Source organism: Hemitrygon akajei, unplaced genomic scaffold, assembly GCF_048418815.1.
Source record: "Hemitrygon akajei unplaced genomic scaffold, sHemAka1.3 Scf000104, whole genome shotgun sequence".
Taxonomy (NCBI): domain Eukaryota; kingdom Metazoa; phylum Chordata; class Chondrichthyes; order Myliobatiformes; family Dasyatidae; genus Hemitrygon; species Hemitrygon akajei.
In genome coordinates, this window is record NW_027331990.1 from 2,012,979 (window position 1) to 2,013,899 (window position 921).

Here is a 921-nt window from a genome sequence, read left to right on the forward strand (position 1 = left end):
CCCTTGTGTTAGCCATCTCAGCCCTGGGAAAAAGCCTCTGAATATTCATACGATCAATGCCTCTCATCGTCTTGTACACCTGCATGAATTTCCTACATGATTTTCCCCAGGCTAAGTAACACGATGAGCTCGCTGAGTATTTGACCTTCCCCAGTGCTCTGGACTAAGGTGGTTAAACTCTTCCCTACTTTTTTTTCAAATTTTGGGTCATTTTCACTAATTTCAAAGGACTGTGCCTCAGACAGCTGGGTTGTTGCAATGCGCCTCTAAAGCCTGACAGCAGACTAGCGAGTGAAACTTCGGTGGAGCAAAGTCAGAATCCAAAGAGTTGCCAGCACTAATCAGGGCTCTAGGTCTCCGGAAAGAGATGGGGTCTGGAGGTAAGGAGCAGGAGGAGGAAGAGGAACCAGACCAGCAGGGTGTGGCTATGAATGAAAGATGAGAAACATTTGGAAACTGGTCAATTGAAAAACAAAATGGTTAATGTCTACAAAACATTGCACGTAATCAGCAGATCAGGCTGCAAATGTGGAGAGGAATAAATGGACAACATTTTTAGTTGCTTCCTGAACTGCAGGGCTCCTTCAGCATTGTGTGTGTGTGTGCATCGCTGTTTTCCAGCAACTGCAGAATCTCTTGTGTTTCATATCTGCATCTGTAAGAGGATTGTACTTTAGCATTAAATAAACGAAATGCCTGTTGATATTGAGTGTATCGTTTATGGGAGCCGCTTTCCGGGTTAAAAAAGAACTGCTGATTTTTCTACACACAAAACAAACTGAGGTATGGGCATGAAACCAGTTCTTGCAGAAACGTTTAATGGCACCGTGATTACCCATAAAGCCCTGCGTTTAAAATTGCGCTGTCGCTTGAAGCACCGATCAAATGCGCAGGCGTCAAGCTTGCTGTTGTCCTGTATAA